The 13606-nt window shown below is 43.2% G+C and overlaps 1 protein-coding gene across 3 annotated transcripts in view; it reads right to left on the bottom strand.

Annotated features, from left to right (window-relative positions):
- Positions 1 to 13606, bottom strand: part of LOC120485860 (neprilysin-like) — a 289808-nt gene that overhangs the window by 88218 nt on the left and 187984 nt on the right. The gene's annotated exons all lie outside the window — the stretch shown is intronic.

The raw sequence follows: 13606 nt of genomic DNA, 5'->3' as shown, positions 1-13606 counted from the left end.
TCCTCGCAGTGGTCGCATCCTCCGTTGGCGAGGGCGAGTTCTGCGTGTTCCACTCCGAGACAGAGAGCGCAGATGGGGTGGCGGTCTCCATCCTCGAGCGGAGAGCGGCATGAGCCGCAGGAATAACGAGGCATCTTTAAAAAGACGCTCGTGCTCTTTTAGAATGGAATAGTAAAAAAGGATACGCGTCGGATGGCGCTAGCTTGCTGGGCGGCTGAAGGTGGCAGACGGCCGGCTTCCTCAGACTCCGGAGCTCGCTAGACGGTGCCTTCTCAACGACGGCGGCTTCTTCCCAGGACAGCGGATGCGTGTAGCTCCCTGAATGAAAAAGAATCAACGAACGAGCTGGGAGAGCGACCTTTATACACTGTAGCCACGCCCCTTTTGGCGGGCTGTGACGCAGTAAGCGAGCGCCGTCCGCTCATTGGCCGCGGACTCAGCGCCGCTCTCCCATAGGTTCGTGCATTCTCTCTGAGCGAACCAATGAGCCGCTAGCTAGCCCGCTCATGGTCTGCCTCAGAAGAGACTGCGTTGACAATGATTACAAAATTATGGAATAATTTTTTGGCTTCAACTTCTCAGCAAAGATGAATCTTTCCCGTAGCGTAAGCTAGCTTACGCAATACGAGAGAACCTCTCGTAAGAGAACTCTAAACTCTATAAAAAAACCTTTTAAAAACGAAATAGTAATCATCTGTTAAAAAATACACGCCGACATCACAGACCCCTGATTGAGGTGTCAAATTGTGAGGATTATTGAGGTGTGGTGTGCTGTGACTTTTCATAGTGATCGGTTGTGCGATGTTCGTCTGGCGGGCGATAAATTGGCCGAAAAAAGTCCCATAGACTTAACATTGGCACAAAATTTGTGAGATCATATCTTTTGACCAAAAGGTCATAGAGACTTGGGGTTGGGCTCTTTTGACTCGGCCTATCATGCAGCCAACAAGTAGTGACATAATAACTTCATATTAATGCCCTAGCAACCACTTAGGCCAGCCTAGCAACCATAAACCAACATTTTCAAGCCATATCTCAGCTTCAGAAAATAGAAGAAACATGGAGTTTGCCTTTTTTTGACTCAGACTGTCAACTAGTCTTTAAATATCATCTCATACACCATAGCAACCATATAGAGTACCCTAGTAACCACCTGAACACATGAATGAGCCATATCTCAGCTAAATAAGCTTTTTCTCAGCACCTAAATATCGTACAGACATGGTTGTTGGCTCGTATGCAATAATGTACCACACTCTAGCAACCGAGCGAGCTTTTTGCCACTGCAAGCACCACTTCACATTTTTTTTTTCTGGAAATGTACATTCTAGTTTTAAATGTAATACACCCAGTGTTCAGTTAGGCTAATTCAAATGTTTTCATGCAAATAATAAAATTGTCATCACACTGATTGTTGTTAGCTTTTTAATTATATTATCCAAAGGTACATCGGCTGGCAAACCATTTGAAAGTAAAGGCTTATTCGTCTATTAAAGAGAATGACTGTGGTGGGGAATTTGGTCAAACTATGGCAGCGATACAGCGAATAGTTGTGCTAAATCAAAGATGGCGCCGTCCATTTTCATGCCAATGCGTACCCAGGTCTCTCTTTTTGTTTTGTTGGACACAGTTGTCCGAAAACTCAAAAAAAGCACATCTTTGTGGAGTGCCGTCTAAAAGGATGTCCATTTCAGTTGGATTAAAGCTGGGGGCTCTGCTCTTTCTTTCTTTTTTCTCCGCCATAGCTATTGATTGAATGTTTTGCATGTTGCGCTTTTATTGAGTAGGTCATCCAATCTCAGAAATTGTTATTCACACCAATAATGTGATGCAGCTGCTGGGCAATCAACCCTGGCTGTGGAGTAAATAAGGAAATTATAGCAAATATATTATGATAATTAAGTGGTCCTTTCTAATGTAATAAAAGCATACGGACACATTTGAGCACAAGGTTGTGCGTTCGTGCACTCTTTCCGAAATTTTATAAAATATCCAGGGTTTAATTTAGTTTGCAATTTGTAATTTTTTATAATATCCAATGAATCCAAATAAATGCAGTTCCCACTATTTCTGAAGTGCTTCTTTTAAAAAGAACACCGCTTTCTCACATAACGCAGTGAAGCAGCCCCTGCACGAGAGAGAGAGAATATTCACTCACTGGCCACTTTATTAGGTACACCTGTCCAACTGCTCGTTGACACTTAATTTCTAAGCAGCCAATCACATGGCGGCAACTCAGTGCATTTAGGCATGTAGACATGGTCAAGACAATCTCCTGCAGTTCAAACCGAGCATCAGTATGGGGAAGAAAGGTGATTTGAGTGACTTTGAACGTGGCATGATTGTTGGTGCCAGAAGGGCTGGTCTGAGTATTTCAGAAACTGCTAATCTACTGGGATTTTCACGCACAACCATCTCTAGGGTTTACAGAGAATGGTCCGAAAAAGAAAAAACATCCAGTGAGCGGCAGTTCTGTGGGCGGAAATGCCTTGTTGATGCCAGAGGTCAGAGGAGAATGGCCAGACTGGTTCGAGCTGATAGAAGGGCAACAGTGACTCAAATAACCACCCGTTACAACCAAGGTGGGCAGAAGAGCATCTCTGAACGCACAGTACGTCGAACTTTGAGGCAGATGGGCTACAGCAGCAGAAGACCACACCGGGTGCCACTCCTTTCAGCTAAGAACAGGAAACTGAGGCTACAATTTGCACAAGCTCATCGAAATTGGACAATAGAAGATTGGAAAAACGTTGCTTGGTCTGATGAGTCTCGATTTCTGCTGCGACATTCGGATGGTAGGGTCAGAATTTGGCGTCTACAACATGAAAGCATGGATCCATCCTGCCTTGTATCAACGGTTCAGGCTGGTGGTGGTGGTGTCATGGTGTGGGGAATATTTTCTTGGCACTCTTTGGGCCCCTTGGTACCAATTGAGCATCGTTGCAACGCCACAGCCTACCTGAGTATTGTTGCTGACCATGTCCATCCCTTTATGACCACAATGTACCCAACTTCTGATGGCTACTTTCAGCAGGATAATGCGCCATGTCATAAAGCTGGAATCATCTCAGACTGGTTTCTTGAACATGACAATGAGTCCGCTGTACTAAAATGGCCCCCACAGTCACCAGATCTCAATCCAATAGAGCATCTTTGGGATGTGGTGGAACGGGAGATTCGCATCATGGATGTGCAGCCGACAAATCTGCGGCAACTGTGTGATGCCATCATGTCAATATGGACCAAACTCCCTGAGGAATGCTTCCAGCACCTTGTTGAATCTATGCCATGAAGAATTGAGGCAGTTCTGAAGGCAAAAGGGGGTCCAACCCGTTACTAGCATGGGGTACCTAATAAAGTGGCCGGTGAGTGTTGATTCTCGGGCCATCAATATCAACAAATTCAGCACCATCGCCACGGACAGCACCGGGAAACGTTGCACGTAAGAAGGTATATCTTAAGTGGCTTCCTAAGGCATGGTTCGAGGAACACACCTAGAAATGGTATACATTCAGTCAAGTTATACCTTAAGAAACTTCGTAGCACGCTAAGAGACAACGTTATCGGGAAACTCAGCCCTGAGTATTAAAATTACATAAATGTAGGCCTATAATACATGTATAGTCTCTCAGTTTATTTGCTTCTATTTTAGAACACTTTTAGAACACTTGATGATTATCTAATAAAATCCTCTGAACTGAAGGAATGCTTTTATGGCTACAAGTGCTTGAATGGGATGGGTTACTCAAATAAGCAAGTTATTTACATCCTAAATTTTAGCTTCCTAAATTATTTGCCTGTATGTTTACGAGAACTTCCAGCATGGTTCTGTCAATCATAAACAAGGGCCAGAACTGTTTTAGCTTAGTAAATGATGACATAGTTTAATTTTGTTGTTATTGTTGTTGTTGTTAATTATTAATTTAATTGGTGTGTGCCTAAAAAGCTGTTTTGAATTTGAATCAGTGTTTTTTAACCAGAGAGAGAGAAAACATTTTCAGTGCCAGGGGTACCCCAGAACCAGGTTTAGGAAACAGTAAGATGGCACTCAAGTTTTTTTTTTTTCTCTAATTATAGTGTTTTATCTGCTGTAGAGTCCGAGTCATCTTTAACTGAACTTCACACAATGATTGAGTGGCTAAGAACAACAGAAGCCCTCACAGCCAAGTCGAGGAGTTAATGATACGTGCAGCACCTCATTTGTTAATGATACGTGCAGCAGCTCTGTTTTTTGTTTAGATAACACAGGACTTTAAAGTTGTATTCCCTGACAAATTCAGGTCCATAATGTTTGTACGCGTTTGTCGTAGACACAAAATAGCATAACTAGCAGCCTAGTGGCTATAAAGCCAGCGCTGGCATTTGAAAAAAATAAAACACAAGGCTACGTCTGGAACTATACATGCAAATACATTTAAAATGATAAAGTCTTAGCCTACTTACAGGTTGTGGCCCAATAACTGCTGCCCCTGGTTTTAAAGTTGGAACTGCTTCATGTTTTAGTAACAGTTTCTTGTTGAATCCGGCATTGAACTCGTGGAGATTCTGGAAGCTGTTTTCGGTAAAATGCGCAGCTCAGAGAGCTAGATCACGATCGTTACGATCAGACCTGACAGCTGGGTGAACATAACACACTCGACGTGCCGCAGAAATATGCGCATGCCCTTTTTTGCATATTCCGGGGGGAGGGGTTGAGGCAAATGTGTGGGTTAGTGACGTCTAAACCCAGCTGTAGTCCCAATCGAGTCGTTTTTGTAGGCAATATACTTCCTGATTTTTAAAAGACGATATATCTGCTTACACTGAACTTTCAGCGCTGCAACTTTGGAGATACTGTTCATGCACCAACAGCAACAACCCCCCCTTTAAATGAGTTGTGCAAAGTTAACAAATAAACCAAATCTAATAGATAAACTATAAAGCTGGCCAAAAGAGCAATACTGACAACAAAATCTGATGAGCAAACCATTCAACTCAACGCGTTTAATTCCATGTTAAGCAAATTTCCGAATATACTCAAATGAGATCAACTCAGACGTCAATAAATGGAGGCGCAAATTATAATCACTAATACAAAATAAAACAAAATATCTTTTATACACAAAAATGTCTCTATATGTACAAATTGCTGCACATTGGTTGAATTCTGAATTTTGCACATGCATTTGAAAGCAATTTGTTTGTGGATATTCTAAAATATATCTGCAACATTTATCAATTTCAAGGATAACTGTGTGTGCATTTCTTAACAATTATGGTTAACAATATGACAGCCTAAAATCATAATAAAAGTATAGCCTACTGCAAAAAAAATCAGAAACGCAAAGCGTTCATTATTATTAAATATTATTATTTAATAACAATAATAAATAATAATAACTATTAAAAATAACAATGATTATTATTTGTATTAATATTAATAATAATAATATTAATTTAACTATTTTTGTTGTTGCAGTGCATTCGTTGAATTCAGAATTTTGCACACATTATTGAAAGCAATTTGTTTGTGGATAGTAGCCTAAAACATATCTGCAACATTTATCAAGCTCACGGATAACTGTGCGTGCATTTCTTAATCAATATGATTCTAAACTCATAAAAAAGTATACTACAAAACCCCCGATAAGTCCAGAATATGAACGTAAAGAGTTTCATTTGACGTTAAGCATTTTCCTCCCATAGAAACTCATTATAAGAAAGCTAAATATAGCTTAACACATATTAGAATGTGCCCCCTTATCATGTTGAAATAACAAGATATTTATGTTGAAATAACGAGATATTATAAAGTAATAAAAAGACATTATAAGTAATAACTAAATAACGAGATATGTTGTTATAACAACTTAAGTCGAAATAACAAGATATTATGTCGAAATAACGACTTAAGTCGAAATAACGGGATAAGTTTAGTTTTTTTTTTACCTTGTTAAAAGCGTCTGCTAAATGATTAAATGTAATTTATTTACAAAACAAATTATTAGTATGTTTTGCCTCATTTGCAAAATAATCTGCAGTTAAATTGTCTGAACAAACATAATCCTCTGATCCAGAACGCCATTAAAAAAAAAAAAAATCATCCACTCATTTCTAATGCTATAATCAATCAGAAAGATGTGCAGAAACACAAACATGCTGTTTATTATGGTCATGTAAATAAACATATTGTATCCATGGAATGTTCTTCACTATATATGCCAACTAAAGTATTTATTTATTTATTTATTTATTATATTTTTCTTTTAATGTTGGAACTAATATGGTGAATACCAAACCCTTCTGGAGGATCATGAGCACCTGATGCTCAAACCGTGTATCAGCATGATCATGCACCAACACACACAGCAAGACTTGTGACAGAAGGGTTGGATGAAGATGAAAGTGACGTTGAACATCTCCCATGGTCTGACAGTCACCAGATCTGAATATTATTGAGGTGTTTTGGAGGAGCGAGTCCACCAGCATCATATAGTGACCTGGACACTGTTCTGGAAGAGGAACAGCTCATAATCCCTCTGGTCACTGTGAAGGACTTCTATCTGTCAATTGGTGCTGTATTTGGATGCAAAATGAGGCCCTCACCATTCTAACAAATTATTGTGTTGTAAAACCAGGTGTTTCAGTTTCATTGTCCAACCCCTGTAGTTGACAGAACACTAATTGTGTTCTTAAACACTAAAATGATGAGAATTCTACAAAATCAACACTAAAATTATGAAAATTCTACAAATAAAGTGTTTATTTAAAGGAATGGTAGGCAATTCCAGAGAGGTTAGCAATAACAAACTATTTTTGAAAACATAAGATTCCAACCTCCCTTTAGAGTGAATTCTAAAACCACACCTCATTCAAAACACAGCCAGAGCAGAGGCTACAAAGCGTCACAAGAGAATAACTAATGCCTAAAAGTACATAACATTACAACAATAATAAACGTAAACAACTTACAGAACTCTACTTGTACCACCTGACGGCTGCAGATCATTTCTGTGTTGATAGTGTTGACATAGAAACGCATAAATCTGAGGATTTGAATAGCCCCAGAATAGCTAGAACGTCATGAGTTGCCATCTTGTAATTACGGTTATGGCATGCCATGAAGGCAGGAAAAGCTTGTTATTTTGGTTCAGGAGGAACTGTAAAAGGCGGCTGATGTTTGTTGAAGAAGTTAGTGAAGACCATATGACATATGTGAAATATGAGGCATATGATGTGTAGGGGAAAAATTAAAAATCACTTGTGATCAGAATAAATATACAGGGGTTGGACAATGAAACTGAAACACCTGGTTTTACAACACAATAATTTGTTAGAATGGTGAGGGCCTCATTTTGCATCCAAATACAGCACCAATTGACAGATAGAAGTCCTTCACAGTGACCAGAGGGATTATGAGCCGTTCCTCTTCCAGAACAGTGTCCAGGTCACTATATGATGCTGGTGGACTCGCTCCTCCAAAACACCTCAATAATATTTAGATCTGGTGAATGTGCATGTTCAACGTCACTTTCATCTTCATCCAAGCCTTCTGTCACAAGTCTTGCTGTGTGTGTTGGTGCATGATCATGCTGATACACGGTTTGAGCATCAGGTGCTCATGATCCTCCAGAAGGGTTTGGTAGTCCTCAGCAGTGTCGTGTCCATCAAATACAATCAGGATTGTCATGATATTGGAGCTCAAACCATCACTGATCCACCCGTGCTTCACTCTGAAGATTGGCCGCCAGGCATATAGATGTGAAACCTCCAACATTGGCCAGTGTTTCAGTTTCATTGTCCAACCCCTGTATTTGTCAATTCCAGTCAAATAGTAATTGTCAATTAATGCAAACAGAAAAGAAAAAATATATATATATATATAGTAGTAGGAGGGAATTTCCCATTCCTTGTTTGCATCATGACCCTTACATGGGATGGGCTGGATGAGGTAATTAGGGCCGGTGTATTTAAGTGTGTAGATGGGAAGCCCTAAAACATAGGCTGTACCCGCCCCTCGTTCGGTTACCGGGATCACTATAGTCGAGTGATTGCTGTAGCTGTTTCAACGGCGTGCCCTCAGAGTCACGTCAATCGCTCATCTGAAAGTTTAAGAACATCCGCGAATGCATCCGGACATCGTGACGTGTGCGTAATTTTTGAGCGAACTCTTGGTAGTTACTTGGTAGTTACACCAGGATGGAACACGTCTTCCCATTTTTTTGTTTTGTTTTCTGTGCACACTTAAATGGTTGTGTAACGGTCACCAGGTGGAGTGCCCTTGAGAGTCACCAGAGGGCACTCCACACCAGATGTTCATGTTTCCCTCACAACTACGTTTCCCAGAACTCACTGCCCGGACTCATCATCACTGATCACATCCACCTGTACCTCATTCACTGATTGCATTCACCTGTCTCATCATCCTGTTAGTCTGGCTATATATACCTTGTTCATTCAGTCACTCACCGCGAAGTCTTGTTTTAGTGTTACACTGCAATTCTGAGCATTCTACGGTTTTCTTGTCTCTTGGTTTTTGGATATCTTGCCCTTTTCCCTGGATTACTCTCTTGCCTCTGGTCCCTGCCTGTTTTGTTTGTTTCTCTGTGTATCTGTCTTGGACTGCCTATCTGTGTATGACCCTTGCCTGTACATTGGATTACGCCTCTGGATTGCCCTCAAATAAAGCTGCATTTGGATCTTAACCCTCTCCTCAGAGCAGTTTGTGACAGAAGACTTCGCCACAGATGAATCCAGCAGCACAAATCCGGGAGTTTGCTGGTCAGATCGCGGCCTTGGCCCTGGATAGCCGTGATCTGTTCCAGTATACCTGGGGGTTTGTTCCTCTTGCTGCCTCCTGCTCTCTCGGTGATGAGGCTATTAAGCTGTGTTACCAGCTAGGGGCTAAGGAGGTCAACCCGAGGGAGCTCCCCAATCTCTCGGGTCTGAACTGGAGAGAGGCGGTCTCCGTTTGTGAAGAGAGTTTCATTCCAAAGCCTCATCACGTCTCAGCAGAGCTTCCACAGCCCGCGCTCACCGTCAGCCCTGCCGAGCCCGCGCTCACCGTCAGCCCTGCCGAGCCCCCGCTCACCGTCAGCCCTGCCGAGCCCCCGCTCACCTTCCAGCCAGAGACCGTCAAACCAGAGTCTCGTCCCGCCGAGACAGCCCAGCCAGAGTCTCGTCCCGCCGAGACAGCTCAGCCAGAGTCTCGTCCCGCCGAGACAGCTCAGCCAGAGTCTCGTCCCGCCGAGACAGCCCAGCCAGAGTCTCGTCCCGCCGAGACAGCCCAGCCAGAGTCTCGTCCCGCCGAGACAGCCCAGCCAGAGTCTCGTCCCGCCGAGAAAGACCAGCCAGAGTTCCATGTCACTTCTGCCGAGTCTGAGCCTGTTTACGTCACTTCTGCCGAGCCAGAGACGCTCCACGTCACTTCTGCCGAGCCAGAGACGCTCCACGTCACTTCTGCCGAGCCAGAGACGCTTCACGTCACTTCTGCCGAGCCAGAGACGCTCCACGTCACTTCTGCCGAGCCAGAGACGCTCCACGTCACTTCTGCCGAGCCAGAGACGCTCCTCGTCACTTCTGCCGAGCCAGAGACGCTCCACGTCACTTCTGCCGAGCCAGAGACGCTCCACGTCACTTCTGCCGAGCCAGAGACGCTTCACGTCACTTCTGCCGAGCCAGAGATGCTCCACGTCACTTCCGCCGAGTCAGAGACGCTTCACGTCACTTCTGCCGAGCCAGTGTCTCCGGACAAGATGGCCGCCTCCGAGCCAGTGTCTCCGGACAAGATGGCCGCCTCCGAGCCAGTGTCTCCGGACAAGATGGCCGCCTCCGAACCAGTGTCTCCGGACAAGATGGCCGCCTCCAAGCCAGTGTCTCCGGACAAGATGGCCGCCTCCAAGCCAGTGTCTCCGGACAAGATGGCCGCCTCCAAGCCAGTGTCTCCGGACAAGATGGCCGACCCAGTGTCTCCGGACAAGATGGCCGACCCAGTGTCTCCGGACAAGATGGCCGACCCAGTGTCTCCGGACAAGATGGCCGACCCAGTGTCTGCGGACAAGATGGCCGACCCAGTGTCTCCGGACAAGATGGCCAACCCAGTGTCTGCTCCCGAGCCAGTGTTTGTTTCTATGTTTGTTTCTGTGTTTGTGACCATCTCTGTTCTAGTGTCTGTTCCTGAGCTGGTGTCTGGTCCCGAGCCGGTGTCTGGTCCTGAGAGGTCTTCTCCGCCGTGGCCGCCCGAAGGGTCTTCTCCACCGTGGCCGCCCGAAGGGTCTTCTCCGCCGTGGCCGCCCGAGGGGTCTTCGCCGCCGTGGCCGCCCGAGGGGTCTTCGCCGCCGTGGCCGCCCGAGGGGTCTTCGCCGCCGTGGTCGCCCGAGGGGTCTTCGCCGCCGTGGCCGCCCGAGGGGTCTTCGCCGCCGTGGCCGCCCGAGGGGTCTTCGCCGCCGTGGCCGCCCGAGGGGTCTTCGCCGCCGTGGCCGCCCGAGGGGTCTCCGCCGCCGTGGCCGCCCGAGGGGTCTCCACCGCTTTGGCCGCCCTCAAAGCCTGCTCCGCCCTGGCCGCCCGCACAGCCTGCTCCACCCTGGTCTTCCGTCCTAGTCTCCAGGCCCTATTCTCCACAGGCCTGGCCCTCCATCCCTCCCCCGGATCCGCCTCCGCTCCACCTCCCTCCTGAACTGTTTTTGGAGCGTCTGGAAGCCGCTCTTTGGGGGGGGGGCTATGTAACGGTCACCAGGTGAAGTGCCCTTGAGAGTCACCAGAGGGCACTCCACACCAGATGTTCATGTTTCCCTCACAACTACGTTTCCCAGAACTCACTGCCCGGACTCATCATCACTGATCACATCCACCTGTACCTCATTCACTGATTGCATTCACCTGTCTCATCATCCTGTTAGTCTGGCTATATATACCTTGTTCATTCAGTCACTCACCGCGAAGTCTTGTTTTAGTGTTACACTGCAATTCTGAGCATTCTACGGTTTTCTTGTCTCTTGGTTTTTGGATATCTTGCCCTGTTCCCTGGATTACTCTCTTGCCTCTGGTCCCTGCCTGTTTTGTTTGTTTCTCTGTGTATCTGTCTTGGACTGCCTATCTGTGTATGACCCTTGCCTGTACATTGGATTACGCCTCTGGATTGCCCTCAAATAAAGCTGCATTTGGATCTTAACCCTCTCCTCAGAGCAGTTTGTGACAGGTTGAGAGCACATTCTTTTTTTACAGCTAGGTTGCCACCCCCAAGGTAAACTTTAGCCTTGTTATTTTTGTTTTGTTATTAATTTATTTTCTTTGTCTTATTTTGTGGAAATAGTTTATATATATATTTTTTTGTTTGTTTATGAGGTTTGATGAGATTCTGTGTTTAGATCAGTATGTCAGAAGAATGTCTTGATTTAACATGTCAAATAAATGTGTCAGTATTTCTACCATGCTTAAAAGATGCCAGCAGATTAACCTAAATAAATCTCAGGCCTTGTATTTGTATGCTCCCCCTGAAGCTGATTTGAGTTCCCCATTCCGCCTAGCTCCCTCTGGTTTTCAATATCTGGAAATAAATGTTACACCCGATCTGTGTGATTTTTTCAAAGCTAATTACACTCCATTAATTACCAAAATTAGCCAGGACTTGTCCAACTGGTCAAATCTCCCCATTTCATTTCTGTTCATTCTGTTCAAGTTCATTCTGTTCAAGTTAAATTCTAACAAATCAAAATTCATCTGGAGTAAAAAAAAGCCTAGACTCAAATTTTCTACAGTACTGTAATGAAACCCAGGGAACTGGGAGGGGTCTCACTACCGAACTTCCAGTTACATTTTTGGTCTGCTCAGATAAAAAAAATATGATAAACTGGTTTCTTAATAGAATGGATTCACGTTGAGTAGGAATTGACTCTTCAAGATGTTTCCCAAACTTGTTATGCACTTTACCATTTATTCACAGTGTACATAAAATCGAATCAGTGTCCAATATTTATACGGTATCAAACACTCTCCTGGCTTGGAAAGACGTTTTAAAGTATCTGAATATTCATTATACTTTATCTTTAAAATCTCCTATTTCATTCAACCATGACCTACCCCCTGCTATTCAGAACATTGGTCTTCGATCATGGAGACTGAGGGGAATTTTGGAGCTGGACCAGTTATTTGACAAGGGCAATCTAAAATCGTTTCAGTTGTTAAAACAGCAATTTAACTTGCACAATAATGATTTCTATAAATTCTTTTGTAATTACGACATTTTCTGGAATCTCTTTTAAAGGACAATAGAACACGTTCTGATCTTTCTGATATAGAAAAACAATTGCATTCTTCAATTTCCCTCAAAAGGAAGATTTATGCTTTTTATACCATATTATCTAATGTCAGACCTTCCTCCTTTGACCCTCTGAAACTGATATGGGGAAAAAGACGTTGAAACAAATTTCAGTGATGAGGCGTGGCTATCGATCTGCTCTGGTGTCTTTTTTAGAGGAGCCTCTATATTGAATCACAAGCAAAACTTTAAGTTCATTTACAGGACTTATTTAACACCGGCTCGTCTCCATAAGATTTTCCCTAATGTCTCCCAATTGTGTTTCAAATGTAAATCTAATATTGGTACAGTGATGCATATGTTTTGGAGTTGTGACATGATCAAGGTGTAGCTACTGGAAAGAAATACATAAAATTGTTCAGAGGATTATTGGTAAATCTTTTACTCTATCGCCGAGAATCTATCTCCTGAACTATAAAGCTGAATTGCACCTTAACCATGATCTAGAATGTGTTTCTATACATTTGTACCTACTTAGCGAGAAAATGTATACTCCTGTTGTGGTCCACTCCTCATCTCCCTTCTGTTAATATGTGGTTGAATCAAATTGCTATTTTTCTTCTTTTAGAAAAGCTAACTTGTGACTTACGCCGGAGGTCTAATGATTTCTGGCGTATTTGGTCCCCTCTTTGGAATTTTCTTCAGAATTTTTGTTGAATGCTTTAATTTTCTTCACTTGTTTTTGTGTTGTGTTTTATTTTTATTTATTTATTTATTTATTTATTTTTTGCTACTACCCTTCACTTGACCCTTTATTACTAGTTGATGGATGATTGTATGTGCTGCCATGAGACACCTGTACCACCTGTCTGTGTTCGAAATTCTTCAAAAAAAAAAAAAAAAAAGGTGCCAGCAGAATGGATTTCTTAACCAAATAAAATTACTAATTTGTTCATTGTACGAAGCGACTCTGTCTTTTCACTGCTCCACCGAACCTGAGTTCCTTTACTTCCTTGGTTGAAGCTCCTGAGGTGGCGTAGTCAGTGCTATTTGAATTAAAATATATTGAACGTATTGGCCAGGTTACATATATATAAATAAACTGTTTGTATTTAGGCTACAAACATGCTAACAAAGGATGTTTAAAATGTAATTTTCATGACAGAAACTGCTATGAAAAACACATACTGTAGGTTGAGATGTGAATGAAATATTCACAACAGTGTTTTCGCAAAAAAAAAAAAAAATCCTTAGTGAGTGTGAAAATTGTTGTTGTTATTTTTTTTGTATTTATTTTAATTATTCCTATTCCTAGTGGCCATAGTTGATAAACACACACACACACACACACACACTGTGCAGGGTGCTACC

Source organism: Pimephales promelas, chromosome 10, assembly GCF_988280905.1.
Source record: "Pimephales promelas chromosome 10, fPimPro1.hap1.1, whole genome shotgun sequence".
Classification (NCBI taxonomy): Eukaryota; Metazoa; Chordata; class Actinopteri; order Cypriniformes; family Leuciscidae; genus Pimephales; species Pimephales promelas.
The sequence above is the reverse complement of the archived record's forward strand: the minus strand, read 5'-3'. Positions and strand labels throughout refer to the sequence as shown.